General features: G+C 33.0%; 1 non-coding gene across 1 annotated transcript; it reads left to right on the top strand.

Moving 5' to 3' along the window:
• The first annotated feature begins 15,582 nt into the window (after positions 1–15,582).
• Positions 15,583–15,655, top strand: TRNAY-GUA (transfer RNA tyrosine (anticodon GUA)). The gene has a single exon. It is a non-coding gene; the product is annotated as a tRNA-Tyr (tRNA).
• The last annotated feature ends 3,570 nt before the right edge of the window (positions 15,656–19,225 follow it).

Below are 19,225 nucleotides of genomic sequence, written 5' to 3'. Positions count from 1 at the left end.
ACCCGCCGAAGTGGTGTGCAACTTGAAAATGGGTCACAGTACTGCCATCTATCCGCAGTATGTGGAACCCCAATCACTTTAAGTGAAGTGGGTAGGCATTACACACACACACACACACACACACACACACACACACACACACACACATTTAAATTCTAAATTTTACAACCACAGCAGCGAGCAGTTTGTTTATCCTTCTTCTCTCGAAGTTACTAACGTTTATTAGAAGGAGCTAGCGACAGGAAGAGTTTGGTTGTGGCGGACCTCTCATGTAGTGCTAGCGTGATCCTTACGTGGATTTATTTTCGCGTGCACATTCCAGATCAAATCAAGAAGTTCCCTTCGTACTCCAGTTACACGTCTTGCATATACTAAAGTTAGGTATGGTTAGTTTAGGTTTTTATTAACCAATTCCGCGCATGCACAGTTATCATCTCACAGCCAAGATGATCCTGTCGCGAGCCGCACGTTGTTTATTCCGTGCGGGATCTGGTGCTATTTATTCGCCAAAATCTTTTCCATTCGTGGTTCCAACGTTGATGCTGGAACACGTAGTGCAGCACCAACGTCCATTTGGTCCCTGTATTTAGTCTTAATTCCAGAAACGGCAGAAAATGTTGTTTGGCATGTGTATGTAGTTGAAAAAAGTTATCAATAAGTTTAAAGTATTTTTGTTGAGATCCGAATATTCTTCATTCACACAAATCCAGAAATAGTTCAATGACTTGGTTTTGAATTTGGAGATGAGAGTTACACTTTATTTTAATTTTTACTTTCTTCAAAATTTCCATAAAAATGCAGTGAATATAAAGTAATTGAATTTATTAACTTTCTGTGGACCGATAAAATAATTTCGTGAGCCAGTACCGGCCCGTGGTCCGGCGGTTGAAAAATGCTGATATATTTTTTTAGTTGCCTATTTAACTACGCGGTATCAACTACTAGGTTATTTAGCGTCGATGAGATTGGTGATAGCGAGATGGTATTTGGCGAGATGAGGCCAAGGATTCGCCATAGATTACCTGGAATTCACCTTACGGTTGAGGAAAACCTCGGAAAAAGCTCAACCAGTTAATTAGCCCAAGCGGGGATCGAACCCGCGCCCAAGCGCAACTTCAGACCGGCAGGCAAGCGCCTTAACCGACTGAGTCACGCCGATGGCTACGCTGATATTGTAGAGTGCAGTGTTTTATGTTGTGTTTAGTCAAGTTTGGGCTCCAGATTCACTGTAAAATTATCTTTAAAGTTGCATACATACACAATGAACAAAGTTTCGGGTCTAACGGCAAATATGGTAAAAACCAGACTACAACTTTGAATAAGTTTCCTCTTAACTACTGTTCTCGTTCCATTTCTGTACCCCTGGAAGAAATGCAGCCCATAGAATACTAGGACCTCCGAAATTTGGGAGTGAATGGATTAGCTATTTCAAAACATTCGCTTATTTCTCTGCAAAGGTTTTGCTTCGTATGAATTAAATTTGCGCGACAGTATTAATGGATAAATCTATACCTTCACTTTACGTCATGGACTATTTTTTATGTATTTGGTGCATTTCCCGCTAAAGATAAGACCAAGGCCCTGAGAGGGAAAACGTGGGAGTGATAGCGCTAATTTCTCCTCGATAGTGCTTTGCAACACGTACAGGTCACCTCAAATATTTCATGACACTCGGTGCAGGAGAGCCTGAATAAACCTAACACCAACTCACAGCAAGAAAGAGCTGAAATACAGGTTGTTTTATTCTTCTCTTTATACGGAGGAGTGACTGGAAGGCTAGCATTGCAGCCTGAGCTCATTGTGATTTATTACTCCTGTTCTGTGAATGATATTTGACGCCGAACGTTCGCGCTCTTGTAAGTTTACAGGACGCTGCACCCTGAACTTAACCCAGGCTCTGGTAACGTGAATAAATTATGGCCAAATGGGCACGAACTCCAACGCCAAAAATAAAAAGTAATAGGTACTGAATGGAGTTTTATTTAATAATAATAATAATAATAATAATAATAATAATAATAATAATAATAATAACAGTAATAATAATAATAATAATAATAATGTCTTCGCAGAATATGGTGAATTTTATGCCGGATATAGGCCTATACTGCGCAAGAAAAAACGATACATCAGGGATATGGAGAATCCCTTCGTTTCAACAGATGGACTGTTGTGAACATTTTGGTGCTATTAATAACAGAGAATGCGACCTACAAATGTTTAACAATCTTCCCTCTTACGAAAATGACTATTGCTCTGAGGCTCTATGTAACGTCCTCTTTTCAGGTGAGTATTTACAATGATTTGTTATTAGTATTAGGGCCTAACCTTCAAATTTTGGGTCGACCTGGTTGGCAAGTTAGTATAGCGCTGGCCTTCTATGCCCAAGGTTGCGGGTTCGATCCCGGGCCAGGTCGATGGCATTTAAGTGTGCTTAAATGCGACAGGCTCATGTCAGTAGATTGACTGGCATGTAAAAGATCTCCTGCGGGACAAAATTCCGGCACATCCGGCGACGCTGATATAACCTCTGCAGTTGCGAGCGTCGTTAAATAAAACATATTATAAAAACATATTATTCAAATTTTGGTAATGTGAATTTTTACTATTTATTTATTTTAACTTTTTTTTTTTTTCAGAATTGTAGGTTAATTGAATTTTAAGTAAATCTTCTCCCATAATTTGTTTTTATTATTTTTTTTTTTGAGTAGAAAAATTATCAGTTTGCTTGTTTTCTATTATATATTTGTATTTCAATACTAAATCCTGCAGACGAAGATTTTCTTGTTCTATGAAATGCTTCCCTTTGGGCATAACTTTAGGTTAAAGCAGCAGGCTGTAATAATTATTACAAAGATGAACTCAACAATAGACTAAAAATAATTGAACCATGCTCTGTTTGCCTAGTAATATATGAAAAATACATCCAAAAGACCGTGACATCACAGGAAGCAATGTTGTCATACCGCTGTAAATGTCACTCATTGTAAAAGTAGGCCTATACATCTCATATAGGTGTTGTTTATGAAATAGAAACAGATATTAATGATTTATGTATCACTTATAACTTAAGCATTTCACTCATTTATAAGTGTTCACTATGAATTTGGCTCTTATTAAATATTTATTAATGTTACGTTTATAATATGGTATTAACATTATTGGACTCTCTTTTGTCAAGGGCACTGGCACCCATGCTATTAGTAAAAAAAATTCTAAATGCTCTTCGAAATATTTCAATTTTAAGTTGTGCCATGTCATTATATCTCACATTTAAACTTATAGCACAGTCTAGTATGTATTAGACTGTGCTTATAGTATCCAGTATGGACTATCGATAAATTGTGTTATCGATCCATCTCTAACTTTTACTAAAGTTATTAAATTTCATGTGCATCATTCTCCGGTAAGGTGTCTTGTAGTTATTTAATATTGATGAAGTTCGTACAACACTTCATAAAAAATAACTGTACACACAGGTGGCAGGCACAAAACCACTTTTTCGAAATGTTAATTTAGTTTATTTTAGTAGGTTATTTTACGACGCTTTATCAACACCTTAGGTTATTTAGCGTCTGAATGAGATGAATGTGATAATGCCGGTGAAACCGGTGAAATGAGTCCGGGGTCCAACACCGAAAGTTACCCAGCATTTGCCCATATTGGGTTGAAGGAAAACCCCGGAAAAACCTCAACCAGGTAACTTGCCCCGACCGGAAATCGAACTCGGGCCACCTGGTTTCGCGGCTAGACGCGCTAACCGTTACTCCACAGGTGTGGACTCGAAATGTTAAAGATGTGTATTTTCATAAAAATCAGTTCAACATTTTACAAAAACAAAAAAATTTCTAAACACAGATGGCAAAATCAATAGCACAGTTTCGACATAAAAAATGCTAAATATGTGTATTTTCTGAAAAGTTGAATATTTTTTATGGATCAGATTATTTTCGCTTTTTAGAAGAGTCAGGTTTTAGTACACAAGCGTTTTGTACAATAAACTTCAAGACGTAATTTAACAAACATTGTTGTTTTCATGTACATATTTATCGAATATTGAATTATGTATAAACGCAATTCGTCAGTAAAGAGATTAAATTTTTCACAGAGGGTTAGGTGGATGAAAAGACTGATGGTATACAACAAGGGAACTATTTCAGTATGAGAAGTGCTGGTAACGTGTCTCTCAATAGAAATTTATATATAGATTCTTGAGATATCACAATAATATATGTTCCTATAATGAGAAAGTAAAGTGCCAAGATAGGACTTTGACGAAGGCTTTATAAGGAATGTAAGCACCCTATAATAGTAATAAAGCAGAAATAATAATAATAATAATAATAATAATAATAATAATAATAATAATAATAATTTAAATAATCATTAAGTAAATAATTAGCATACACTGAAGCAATCTCAACATCATCTCTTTTTTCACTCAGTTATTACTAATATTATTACTTAATAAATTTATTACCATCTTTATGTGACCTTTTTTCTTAAGTATTTTGTCTACAAAGTATGTATATCTATGTAACGGAACAGTCCCCGAACACGAGCTTTGCTCTTTCGGGGTATTTTAATGTAACGTTTTTATGTATACGTTACTTACTTACTTATTTACTTACTGGCTTTTAAGGAACCCGGAGGTTCATTGCCGCCCTCACATAAGCCCGCCATTGGTCCCTATCCTGAGCAAGATTAATCCAATCTCTACCATCATATCCTACCTCCCTCAAATCCATTTTAATATTATCTTCCCATATACGCCTCGGCTTCCCCAAAGGTCTTTTGCCCTCCGGCCTCCCAACTAACACTCTATATGCATTTCTGGATACGCCCATTCATGCTACATGTCCTAGATATCACATGAAAGTTTTATTGGGGGATTTCAATGCTAAAGTAGGACGGGAGGATATTTTTAAACCAACAATTGGAAAAGAGAGCCTACACGTAAGTAGCAATGACAATGTATATGTTATTGTTAAATAAATAAATATGTAAAAATAAAATAAAATCTATGTTATGTTATGTTATGTTATGTTATGTTATGTTATGTTATGTTATGTTATGTTATCGTATGGTATGGTATGTAATGTAATGTAATGTATTGTATTGATTGTATTGTATTGTATTGTATTGTATGGTATGGTATGGTATGGTATGGTATGTTATGTATGTATGTATGTATGTATGTATGTATGTATGTATGTATGTATGCATGTATGTATGCATGTATGTATGCATGTATGTATGCATGTATGTATGTATGTATGTATGTAAGTCAGGTGGAAGAAGACAGTGTGCTGGCTTGCTCGTATGTGGATAAAAGGCAGCATAAGCCACTGTTGCCCAGAGTACGAGTTGGACGCTGTACGTATGTGCAGGAATCCGTTCTCAGCTTCCTTCCTTGAGTGAGACAACTCTGATTCGCATTTGTTACCTTGGCTTCCAGCATCCTGACGTCACCAGGTGAAAGCTCTTTGTAGTTTACTGGGACGAAGGTCGCCTGGCAAAACAATGACGAGACATGTGGGTGGTCGAGTTGATAAATCATATCTCTCGCTCTTCTTCGTTACATAACAAATTATAGAATGTCACAGGCTGCCTACTTCACGCTGGTGCTCTTGCGAAATCACGCCATCACATTTTCCATTCTATCTGTTCTTTTATTACATTTAATTATAAAATAATCGGTGGCCTGAGCTGTTTATCCGTAGTTTTGTTAATGGCTACTAAGTCAGGGGACAAGAGTTCGTTTAGGATTTTAAAAAATACACATTTATCTAGTCAGTGAGTACTTCCGCCGAATTTCAGTCGAGTACAAACGGAACCATAATTCTGTAATGAACAGAACCTGTGAGATAAGAGGAAATAAATTTGTTTTTTATAGTCGCTTATTTAACGACGCTGTATCAGCTACTATATTTTTTAGTGTTGTTGGAATTGGTGCTAGCTAGAGATGATAAACTTTTGCAATAACGATAAATGCGAAATGTTTCCAAATGCTGTCAAAATAAGTAATTCTATTTTTAAAATTATGATAATTACACTAGTGTAGTTTTTTAATCCGCGATAAATGCCAAATTGAATAGAAAATGAGAAATATATTGTAGGTATGTGTAAGAGCGAAATTACATTTTATGATAAATTTTTGTAAAATAAATCAGAATATATCTAAAGTTCCTACCACATCATACACGTTCTTATATTTTTCAAATAGTTTTATCACACCTCTATTTTAGCTTCTACAGTATGAGTAGCACAGGAATGCGACTTGACACCACTGTAAATGTATTCTAAATTTCTAAGCTGCATTGTTCTGTATTACTACGATTATAATTAGTATTTGTTATTGTTACTGTTATTATATTATTATTATTATTATTATTATTATTATTATTATTATTATTATTACCAGTATTGTTATTTCATTTGTATTGTTTGTTTTAATCTGTTTCACATTTTATGTCAGATATTATTTTATATCTCTTTTAATTTACTGCATTTTATGTCTATTGCAACAAACTGTTGCTTATGACATTAATAAACGATTGATTGATTGGTTTATAGGTTACTTGGTCTATATTATTATTATTATATTATTATTATTATTATTATTATTATTATTATTATCATCATCATCATTATAAGTAGTAGTACATCGATTTTTACCTATTCTCTTGTTTTTTAAATTTACTGAATTAGTAACAAATAGTGCAAATAATTATGTATAATAATATAATTGAAGACAAAATTTTACAGGAGAGCGTACTGAAGGTTTAGAGTCCAATGCTTTAGGTGAGGTATCTTCGTCGTATACTTACGTCATTTGTTGAATAATTTTTATAATATTTTACTAGCAGCTTACTCATATGTGTAGAAAGTGTAGTCGCACAAAAGGCCATTTTTTAAGGTGTGGCTTTGGACTATATCATTCTCATCCCTTCAATTAATTTCTACTATCCAAGCGTTTTTTCGTATTTTATTATTTTACAATTCATTTTGTTTTCAGATAAATCTAGTTCAATATAATAAAAGTTTCAAGTTCAATCTATAAAATGTATCTATTTTGCAAATGTTTATCTGCATTGTATATGAAACATTAACGTTTTCGCCTTTTCGGCATCATCAGATGTTGTTAAGAAACACGAAATCTAAACCTTGAACAAATTAAAATGTACATAGAGTTATGCACGACAAAATAAACTTTCATGAGTTTTATGTAGTTATGTCTTATTAATGGAAAAGGTTTATTTTAAAAAAGATTTCCAGGAAATATAAATTCGGAAAATGTCGATATGATTTCTGGTACATATAACTCGTGTTACAAAACACATATAAAAAAAATTAAAATTGAAAAAAGTGTTACATATTATATCCTGCATTAAGTCATGAACAGAGTTACGAATATCAGCAAATTAATAAAATATTGGTAAAAAAAGACTCCATTGTTGAATTTGTAATTAATTACCGGGGAATTATGAGTAGAATGGTGATATAATATCAATTCATTTTATATTTAAATAACATTTGTTACAAGATCAACAATAGATGATTGATACAATTTGATAAAATCGTATGTGCCGTAGTATGTTGCCATGCTGTTACAATTAATCTTTAATAGTTGTTTAGCAATACATTTGGCTGTTCTTCATTCATCAAATCTTGAATCTGTAAAATATATCTTATTAGTTCATTTTGTGGAATACAAAAAATTATTAAGATCATCGTGTGACTATTCCTCCAATTAAGCGTCATTGTATTTCTGATTTCAAATAAACGTCCGCCTTGTAGGCCTGATTGGGAAGTTCGGGGTTCGATCCCAGGGGTGGCAATCTAGACTTAGTTTTTTCGTAGTTTTTCAAGTCTCTCCAGGTGAATGCCGGAATAGTACCAATTAAAAGGCAACGATCAGCTTTCTTCCCAATCCTACAGTTCTCCATAACATTATTTCATACTTTATCTTCTCACCTTATGCATTAGGCCGGCCATGTGTCATAATCATAAAAGTATCGCAAATGGCTGAGTATGCTGCCCTCTCACGAGAGGTAAGAGCACTAGTGTCAGTCATTGAAGAGCGAAAATACCTAACACATAGAATAAAATAAAATAAAATAAAGGCCTATTAATTTCTGACTAAATTTATTATAACGGATGTGTGATATACGAAGAGATAGGCGATGAGAAAATGCGTAACATTCCCGCTGTCAAGCCAAGCTATGCTCGCTCAGTAGCTCAGTAACGCCATTGACTCCGTACTGATACCGTATATCCTGTAGAACAGCGTATATTAATATACAATAATTTTGCTATACGTGAAGATAGAGATGCAAAAGACATTTTCGTACAACATTTCCAAATTATCCGATACCATAAGTCTATGATTTACAAATTAGTGGCAAAACTTCACAACGGAAACACTGACGAATTGAAAGAAAACTAAACGTAGACCTGTTCTTACTGAAGAGAAATTCAAGAGTTCAGAGTCATAGTGGGCCAAGCGTCATTTATTAAAAACGGAGAAAGCAAGGGTTAAAGTTAAGCGAATACCATAGTTTAATGAAGATTAACATATCATTTAGTTTGAATGTGTATACTTTACATTACTTGCTATATTTTCCATTGAATTATGGTATTAACTTCATTTTAACCCTTGTTTTCTACGGTTTTAGTAAATGGCGCTTAGCCCACTATGGCTCTGAACCCCACAATTAGACTAGATGGGTGTCTGTTTAAAAGTCAGTCCGAAAAAGTCTATTCGCAAGTTAGCACAACAAACCAACGTCACAGAACAAGAACTTCGCCGTCTCGTTATAAAAATTTTTAAACGGTGTGAGATATGCATCTTAGCAGAGGGACAACATTTCGAAACTCCCCTTTAAACTAAAGTGAGTGCAGGTTTTTGTATCCGCAAAAATGACAATTGCCTAACCGCGAAAAGGAGCAACGCTTTCCGCCATTCAATGCCGTAACGAAGTCGGCAGCAAATCTTCTCAGAACTTGGACACCCCTTATTTCTTTTATATCATTCCTGTATATATTGACTAGTAAATAAACCTACCGAATTAAATAAAATCCTATCAATACGCTATATACTACAGACGGACGGTATGCCCAAAACCGATTTTTCGTTATCACATAGACGTGTTGAAAAATTTTACGCGAAAATTTCGAAATTTATTATTACAGCACTACAATATTTTATAATATAAAAGTAACATTTGATTGTTATACGGGAAGTCAAATGAAACGCCCCCACACCAACATATGCTAATGTGATTATACAGACCAATTTATAATGTCGCCTGTAGTAGTCCTAATTAATAGTTGACGACACCAGTGAGATTGTCGGACTTATCCCTGTATCTAGACTTCTGTATACAAGACGTTTCAGAATAACTATTCCCAGTCTTCTGACGTTATAGAGGGCATGTGATTAAACAGTTCTCATTAATAAAGTTATGTCCGGAATTCCTTCCTTATCGAGGGAATACAGTAAAATTCAAAGCTCTTCAATGACCTTATTATTGTCTAAGCTGTCTTTAATTTATTGTATTTAAGCTACTTCCGTCACCATGGAAACAAATGAAGTTGATTTGTTTTCATTTTATGCATAATAAATAAGTGAAAATTATAACTTCTGTCAGATCTGTTCATAAATTTCCAATCATTAAAAATGCATCGGTTTACAAAAAAATGTTGGATTTGGAGATATTCACGTAACATATGGAGCAGCTTACGGCAATGATAATGAAGCCGTCATTTCGTAATTTTGAACAGTTTTGTATTTTTATTTTAATACTGTTCTTATAATATTTAAATAATGTACCATAGTAATTCAACATAGTACGGTATTTAATATATAGTTATGAAAACAAAATTTATGATACAGAGTAGTGTAATGTGAAAGCAGAGCATAAGAACCAAATGCAGAGATGAGCGAAAAATAGGGCATTTATTCAAATGCTATTCCAAATAGATGTTGTCATTGAATTTAATTCCAAATAATATAAATTTCGTTAAAGCAAAGGTAAATCAGCCTACATAACATTAAGAGACATAATTAGATTGAATTTATATATGAATTGTTAAATATTACAGACTTTATTGTAACGAAAGTAAATCAATACAATATGTAATATTAACAGAAATAATTCGACTGAATAAATTATACAAAAATATATATTACATACAGTAGTAAGTAGATTAATTTAATTTACAAGCATAAAAAGTTCATAAGTTAAATTGAAGGTATGCATATGGAGAAATGTTTTTCATTCTATTATACTTATAATCTTCATCTCTTGCAAGATTTAAAATAATGAAGCAATGCACTGAAGAATTTAATACATGAATATTGAACTCAGTTTTTGTAACAGCCGAGATTAATAGAGAAAAAAAATTTTATATAAAAAAATGTATCACCACAGTCTAGTATATACAGTCGCGAAGCTTGAGTTGTGAGGGTGCTAGGAACAATAGACTGTGCCAGTACTAATTTGCATTGTCTGTAATCAGGCGATATTAGCGATTCTAGTGGTTAGCAACTATCTATGGATGCATATTTACTACGTATTGAGCTTCGTGACTGTATATACTAGAATGTGGTACCACTGTAACCTATAACCACAGTCTAGTATATATAGTCACGAAGCTTGAGTTGTGAAGGTGCTAGGAACAATAGACTGTGCCGGTACTATTTTGCATTGTCTGTAATGAGGCGATATTAGCGATTCTAGTGGTTAGCAACTATCTATGGATGCATATTTACTACGTATTGAGCTTCGTGACTGTATATACTAGACTGTGCTACAACCATCAAAATTAAATTAATTATTTTTGACGTTTAAATTCTGACCGTTAAGTTATTTTTCTATCCGGGAACACCTTCGAACACTACTTTATTACGAAAAATGTTTCATTACATGTTCTTTATTATCTCAAAATTAGAAATAGTTATTCTTAAACATCCTGTAAAAACGAGAAGAACACGTGACTGCAACATCACGATGACGTCGGACAAAAGTACATGCCTACGAGACGATTTTGATTTCCACACAACTTCAAAGCTGAGTAGATATTTAGCCAATAATAAGCATAATATCGGTTTAAATTATTAAATTTACATTTACAGTTAAGTAGAATTTCTTCTGTCTTCATCTTCAAGAGTTTCGCATCCTGAAATCGATTGCGTTCACGATTTTGAAACTGCTGGTTTGTGTATTGGCTTTACACAGCAAGATGATAAGGGCGAAAGTTACATCAATTTTCCACTTAGTTGCTTCTCCAGTGAGCACGAGATGCGTAGAAGGCATACTCGTATATATGATTGTTTCTCATGCTTCTGCTCGGCGTGGGTGTTGGAAAAGCGTGGGCGGTTTACAAAACGTCGAGTTCACAACTTCACATAACGTTCGAGCGCCTTGAGTGAGAGGCAACTTGTCCAGCACCGATGTTAGATTGGTGGCAGAAAACAAGTGTAAGCAACGGATAAATTTAACCGAATTGCTTCCACGCCAGTTACTGTACTTCATTTATTTATATTTCCATCTGATGTTCTTCTACTCTTTGCAACTGTTCTAGAGGCTATATATTATCTGTAGCACTTTGTGATGTTTAGTCTTATTTAGAGTTGTGGTATCATGTGTTTGTCTATCTACAGGTTTCATTTGTGATTTAAGAACTTGCTTCAGAGCGAACTGACTGAAGAAACTTAATAAATCAGGATCCTCATTTATTATTACTATTTATTAACTATCTTAAAACAATTATTTTCATCTTCCTTAATTTTTATTCTCCTTTACTTCTTTCGTTTCTTTCTTTCTTACGTTTTTTCTATCTTTCGTTTCTGTTTCTTCTCTTCTTTCGTTATGTGATTATTTTATATTTATTTGCTCCTTTCCTTAGTTCTTCCTTTCTTCTTTACTAGTTCTCCACATTATTTAATAATCCTTTTCCTCCCTAGTGTATTTTATAGCCTATTTTCATACTTTTTCCTTCTTAGTTACTTCTTTTGCTCTGTCTATAATTTTATTATTAATTTGTTTCTTTTTACCTCGTTACATTGTTTCTTCTCTTTTGATAATTTTCTTTCCAATGTTGTTTCTTTTCCTTCATTAATCTATTCCATTTATTTCTATTTTCTTCTTTCTTCTTTATTTTCTTGCTTAGTTTTCTTGTTTGATTATTTCATTTACTCTTGTTTCCTCTTACATCTTCATCTGTTTTGTCTTTATTTCCTCTTTATTTCTTCTCTTCCTTCGCCTATTCTCTTTTATTTATTTCTTTATACAATTCTCTTTTTCTTTAATTTTTTCTTACTTATTTCATTTCTTTTCTTTCTATACATCTTGATTACACAACTTTTAACAATATATATCTTCGGAATATGTATTATATGTCTTTCTCGTGTTAAATTTTACCTTATATGGTTAACATGTTTCGGCCTGTTATTGGCCTTCTTCAGAACTGGTTGTTGCTGGTTTTGGCGCCTTTTGTTTTGTTTCCTGTGGGGGTGTGTTTGTGTAGTGTAACGTGGAGTCAAAGAGTGTGTGTTCTGAAATTGAGTTGTGTGTTGAGAATTTCATTTGGATGTGTTTTTGTGTGTCTGTATATTTCGTATAGTTCTAGTATGTTTAGTTTCTGGCTTTTTGGTTGGATGTGTAGAATTTCCATGTCTGTGTTGATGTCTCTGTAGGTGTGGTTTAGCATTTGTGATGTGTTCTTCATATGTGGAAGTGTTTTGTAATTTTGTTATGGTTGTGATGTGATCTTTGTAACGCATTTGAAATGATCTGGCTGTCTGTCCTACGTAGAAGTTGTTGCAGGTGTTACATTTGAGTTTGTATACGCCTGTGTGTTTGTATTTGTTTGTTTGTGTTGTATGTGTATTGAGATGTTTTTGTAATTATTTTTTCTGTATGCGATGTTGTAATTTAATTTCTTCAATAAGGTTGCAATCTTGTGTGTGTTTTTGTTTTCGTATGTTAGTGTGATATATTTTTGTGTTCTTGTGTTTGTGTTGTATTCTTATGTTTTTTATGATTATGTTTTGTCTTTCGTATTATGTTGTCTATTATGTTGGGGTTGTATCCGTTTTCTTGTGCTATGTATTTGATTCTGTTTAGCTCTTCTTTGTAATCTTGTTGGTTCATTGGTATGTTGAGTAGTCTATGTACCATTGTTCGGAATGCAGCTTGTTTGTGTTATGTTGGGTGGTTGGATGTGTTATGTATGTGTGTTGTTGTTGTGGCTTTTCTGTAGACTTTGAATGTATGTTTCTTGTCGACTTTTGTTATTGTGATGTCTAGAAAATTTATGGATTTGTTGTTTTCAATTTCTAATGTGTAGTGTAGCTTTGGGTGTATTTTCTTTCTTTTCTCCTTTTTTTCCCTGCTTCGTTTCTCTGCCCGTTTTTCTCTTTACTTCTTTCGTTTATTTTCTCTTTATTTCCTTCTTTAATACGTCACTTCTTCTTTTTCATTTGTCCTTGTTTTCCCTAATTTGTTTCCCTTCCTGTTTTCCTCTTTCTTTTTTTTCTTTATTTTCTCCTTTCTTCAATTTTATGTTCCATTTTCCCTTTGTTTTTCCTGCTTCATTTCTCTGCCCATTTTTCTCTTTACTTCTTTCGTTTATTTTGTCTTTATTTCCTTCTTTCATACTTCACTTTTTCTTTGTCATTTGTCCTTGTTTTCCCTAGTTTGTTTTTCTGTTATTTTTCCTCATTATTTATCTTATTTTTCTTCTTTATTTACTTCTTTCCCACTTCACTTTTCATTTTCTTTCCTCCTATTTCCTTTCTTGTGTTTCTATTTCTGTTCTTCGTTTTAATTAGCTGCTTACTTACTCTTTTTTTTTCCTTAATTGTTTCTTTCTTAATTCATGATTACAAGTTTATTTTAAAGTTTTCAATCATATGATTTATCATTTTTTGCAAAATTATTATTTACCAATACATCTTACAGAAGACTTTTTATGAACGTTTTCGCCTATACGGCATCATCAGATATTCAAAATGTTACAACGAAATCTAAACGTGTCCAATAAGGTGTTCACAGTAATAAGCATAACAATGATTTGAATAATTAATCAGGAGTTATATGTAATAAAATCTGATATTGGTATGAGAAATGCTCAGTTTGACTAATTTGTGTTGTTTCGTCGACTTGCCGAAAAGTGAAATATAAAAATATAAAATGTGAATGTAAATTACATAGAACTCATGTACATTTTGTTAAATGTCACTATTATATATATATATATATATATATATATATATATATATATATATATGTGTGTGTGTGTGTGTGTGTGTGTGTGTGTGTGTGTGTGTGTGTGTGTGTGTGTGTGAGTAGCTTAATATCAAAAGCGGACATCTGACCTTCAGATGAAATTTAGATAATGTGGATTCTTATACATTTTTTCATGCCTTTTTCAGTTATGGTGAAACCATATACAAACTCTAACACTACATTTATAAAAATAAATTGTTTTAAAATATAACAAAGAACACTGTGAAACAAAAAAGTGCCTCTAGATCAAAACTATGGAGACGACAGATGTTCGTCTTTGATATTAAACTACTCATATATACATATATATACACATACATACATAATATATATACATATACATATAAATTGTTAAAATTGATAAAATGTAAAATATTTGTACTTAATGTCTGTGTGAGAGATTCTAAGTCTTATATGCAACACATTTGTTGAAAATCTTCTATATTGATTGTTCTCCAGTTTCTTGAGTATTGTGTACGTGTGGAATGAGTGCGGCATTCATGTTATTTATTTTAAGGTATACCAAGTTCGATGATCGTTTTGGATTTGTAGTCACTAGAATGTAGGCCTACATGTTAAAGGCGTAATTGAAATGTGTATTTTAATGAACTCGTGTGAAAGTTGTCCCATATTAGTATCGGAAGGATGAAAAGTTTGACATGATTATGAATGTGTGTGCAATCAAGCGTATGGCGTGTTCTCGTTGTGAATTTACTGCGTATTGGATGTATGAATTGTAAGATTTCTTAATTCACTTCTTCATTTTATTTTCTTCTTGTTTTTCCTGTTATGTCCCTCTACATATCCTTTCCTTTTATTTATTTTTTTCTTGCTGCTGTGTTTCTTTATTCGTTTTCCCCTTTGTTTCTTATTCAGTTCTTTTTCTTTTTATTTATTTCTTATTTCACTTGCAAATCAAGTTGGTTGCTTGACGGTTGTCAGCCCACTTTGAGGTCTGTGGATATAGAGGGAAAAAATTGGATCGGTGTCGGGTAGAGTTCCCGGGTAGCTCAGTTGGTAAAGTGTTGGTACGTTAAACCAAAGATCCCGGGTTCGATGCCCGGCCCCGGAACAATTTTTCCCTCGAAATTATTCAAATCAACTTTACAGGGAGTTATACCTGAAATCTTGATTTGCATAATACACGTCACTGTTCGTTAACAGAAAACCACAATTTAAGTCACACGGAGATAGTGTGCACTCGAAGTTGGTTGCTTGACGGTTGTCAGCCCACTTTGAGGTCTGTGGATATAGAGGGAAAAATTGGATCGGTGTCGGGTAGAGTTCCCGGGTAGCTCAGTTGGTAGAGCGTTGGTACGTAAAACCAAAGGTCCCGGGTTCGATGCCCGGCCCCGGAACAATTTTTCCCTCGAAATTATTCTTATTTCACTTGATTTTTCTCCTGGTTTCTTTTCAGTTATGTTGTTCTATCTGTTTTTTTCCCTTTATTTGTATCTTTTTCTTCCATATTTATTTTATTTTTACTCTGCTTTCCTTTCTCATTAATATGTTTCTTTCTTACTTTACCCCATTGTTACTCCTTGTTTTTCGTTTCTTTCTTTCATTCTAGTTCTTTTATTAATTATTTTTTCTTAATCCATTGCTTAATTTCTTCTTTCTTCTTTCCTTTCTTTCTCTCATCTTATTTCTTTTATTTGTACGTTTTCTTTATCTCTTTCCTTTCTTCTTAATTCCCGTTTTCTTTACTCCTTTACTTTCGCCTTTATTTATTATTTATTCATCTCTGTTTTTTCTTTACTTCTTCATTCACTTAAATTTTTTAATTATTTCTCTATTTTTCTCCGCATCTTTCTCTCTTTTCTTCCATACACTCTTTTCTTTCTTCCTCTTCGTTTCTTTTATAGGAAGTGTAGCTCAATTGGACGGAGTTACGCAATAATAGACCAACCGACAATTTGAAGAAAAAAAAGAGAGATATTTGCACAAATCTGTTGATGGCAGGCTAATTTAACTTAGAAAAAATCAAGAATGAGATATCTGAATTTTGTTGCTATTTATAAACAAAACTTCGTTTATTGCATAATATTCATTTACTTATTTTGCTTTGAAATATTAATTCAACTGCTGGTCTCTTATTAAAAATCGGTTAGCCTTTTATTGGTATTATTTGTGCTATTTTTTTTGTAATAGTATGAATGTTGTTATACTTCTTACATAAAATGTTTTATAAAAACAGGTTTATTTCAATGGCCAATATCTGGAAACAGGTTTTTTGGCGCTTGGTCTCTTATTGCGTAACTCCGTCCAATTTCCCCTGTAATACTAGGAATAGTGAACATAACGCTTAAAAGCTCATTATTTTTGTACAATGAGTAGAATACTATATTTCACTCAACTGGGAATCAGTTGTTTTATGGCTATAATAGACACTGCTTTTACATTACTCATAACGGAAAGTAATTTTACTAAAGTCTATCCTTGTTGTGCTACGCTTAGGAAGCTTTACGATTGACGTCCGTTGGCACTGAGGATTAAAAGTGAGCACATACATGTACTAACAACATTATAACAATGTAAACGAAACACAACTAAATTATATTAATAGCTACGTGTCCACTAATTCTCATTGCACCTAATTCCTCCTTTGAACTTTGGCGCTGTTAAAAATTATTATACTTAGACTCTTTTGTAGTAAGCCATTATCTCGTATCACAGACACAACTTTAACGAATAATAAAACGGCTGTTTTTTGTGCATTCTGTTTCTCTATGCTTTGAAATTCCCTGATATTGCCTCTCTAAAATTCCTGGTTACAATACGTATAAGAACATTATAAAAAACATTAAATCAAGTAGACAATATTTTGTTAATATTATTTATAGAAATATCTTACTGAAATACATCGTTATTATTTAATTCTCAGAAACCCGTCTCGCAGTAGTCATTTTATTAAATTCATCGCTGGCCCTCTGTTAATGCGGGTTTGTTATTTTGCGAACTCTGTCTTTGGCGTTTACCGAAGTGATGTTTGTATTGGACAAGATGGAAGAATGAGGGTATCCCAACTTCTCCCGTTTTCCTCAACTATACAGATTTAATTCCGTCAGAATTCTCCATTTCTTTTTCATAAATCCATATAATTACATTCCATAAAAAAATCAAACACCCTTGGAAGATTGAATCTACTTACTGAAGTATGTGAAAGTTCCAACTCGTTTCGTAGATTGCATGTACTGTACATACCTAGTGAGGAACGAAAACTAACAACTGTCCAACGGTTTAAAACGCCAAGTGATATATAAAAATCACAAGTTCAAAGGGTGTATCTATCAGTTTAATGAAAAATATTAAAATCAAACTATCTTGGAGGACTGAATCTATCTAGCGAAGCATATAAAAATCTCACAGTGCTCAGAAATTTAAATCCATCTAATGGAATACATGAAAATCGAACTACCCTGGAAAGTTGAATATACATAGTGAAGCATATAAAAATATCACTGTGCTTAGACGTTTAAGTCTACGTAATGAACTACATGAAAATCAAACAGTCTTGGAAGGCTCAATATACCTAGTGAAGTACAATAAGTACGTTATAATTCCAAATTGCTTCGAAGGTTGACTCTACTCTGTGAAGTAAGGTACACGTACCAAACAACGCCATCTTAACACTTAAGTCACTGTTGCTCTGGAAATAAGTTATGTACAAACACAAAAATTATGACAAAGAAACTTTAATCTTATCTTTATAAAATAGCACAATTAAAATGGTGATATTGTACACTGGAGAAGAATTACAACTCAAATAGGAAAATTTTGTATACTGGCGTTATTAGGAACAGCTTGTCCAATTAACGCCACCTATTTTATAGTAACCTATACACTTATAATTATTAATGAATTATTTTTCCTAAGCAACAGAAATCAAACTAAACAACTACATTTGAGTTTCTGTTAATAAAAGGTACAAAATCACTAATGAAATATTCTTGATCTGAAGCTGAAATACCAGATGAATTAGGAAGATATGTTTTCTGGCAACTCCTTACTTTCAAAAAAAGAGACGAGACACACTAGAAAGTCATAGATACAAAAGCATTAACCTCAGTTAAATATGAATGCTTTACACAAGTAAAACAAAAAAAATTAAGTTTGATAAGCTATTGAAGCAATATCATCACTGTGCACATTCTGGACATTTGTTAGTTGAAAGGTTAGTGTTCTTCCATATGTTTCCACACTTACCATGTAAATACCTCACACAATATGGATATAAAAGCAATAAAAATACTATTAAAAACTGAGGACTATCGTTAAACAAATGAGTACCGTACTAACATAATCTATAATTTTATCTGTAAACCTTTAACGTCACGTGGCGTTAAAGCGCTACTGAGTACTTGATAACATTACACGCCTGTTTCTCTAATATTTTCAAATGTTATAGATAGCAGATACTTTCTATGCATAGAAGAATGTTTAAGGATCACGAAAATATACAGTTTAATATAGTTATTATTTGTTCAACACACAAAATAAAATATTGCCTCTTAGTTTGATATAAGAACAGCCTTTCGCTATGAACACACAACAGGAAAATGGTGGATTATCATGTCACTCGTAAATGTCAGCGGACAGCTAGTAATTCATTTCATCACTACAGGGCAAGTGAATGCAAGCTACAGTAGTGCAGTACCAAAATCTGGTGTCGTTAACAAGATTTAATAGGGTGAGGTTAAAGATGTACATGGCGTTATTTGTCTCAGGGACTTTATATCTACACTTACTAGAATTTAAATATGTGAGAGTAATATAATTTGCAATTTAATAAAGAATGTGAATTAATGTCTCTGATAGATGTAATAATAGATAATATAAAATCCTTTAATTTTGTCTTAAAATGAGTGTTTTACTATAAAATGCTACATTTCTTGGTAGGAATTTTTTACATTACTATTTAATTATTT

Source organism: Periplaneta americana, chromosome 9 (genome assembly GCF_040183065.1).
Source record: "Periplaneta americana isolate PAMFEO1 chromosome 9, P.americana_PAMFEO1_priV1, whole genome shotgun sequence".
In the NCBI taxonomy this organism is placed as follows: domain Eukaryota; kingdom Metazoa; phylum Arthropoda; class Insecta; order Blattodea; family Blattidae; genus Periplaneta; species Periplaneta americana.
Note: the sequence above shows the minus strand (reverse complement) of the source record. Positions and strands in the feature narration are given on the sequence as shown.